Here is a 406-nt window from a genome sequence, read left to right on the forward strand (position 1 = left end):
TTTGACCACAGGCGAAAATATTTCCGTGTAATCAATTCCATGTTTCTGTCTGAAGCTTTTCGCAACAAGTCGTGCCTTGTATTTTTCAACTGAGCCATCAGCTTTTGGCTTGATCTTGAATACCCACTTCGTGCCGATAGTATGTTGTCCTGACGGTAATTTCGAGGCTCGAAACACTCCATGAAGCTGCATTGAATTCAGTTCCGCGTGAATAGCTTTGCGCCAATGAAGCTGGTCAGGACCACTTACAGCATCTTGATAAGAGGTTGGCTCCAATAAGTCGTTGATTTCTACTGCGTTACACTTGCACGTCATGAAGCCGAAGAGGTTACATCAATGTTTTCATCGTCAGAGTCATGCACTTCTTGACTAGATCTTGACACTTTTCGAACGCGATATTGCCGTT

This window comes from Plasmopara halstedii (genome assembly GCF_900000015.1).
Source record: "Plasmopara halstedii genome assembly, contig: Scaffold_289, whole genome shotgun sequence".
Lineage (NCBI taxonomy): Eukaryota > Oomycota > Peronosporomycetes > Peronosporales > Peronosporaceae > Plasmopara > Plasmopara halstedii.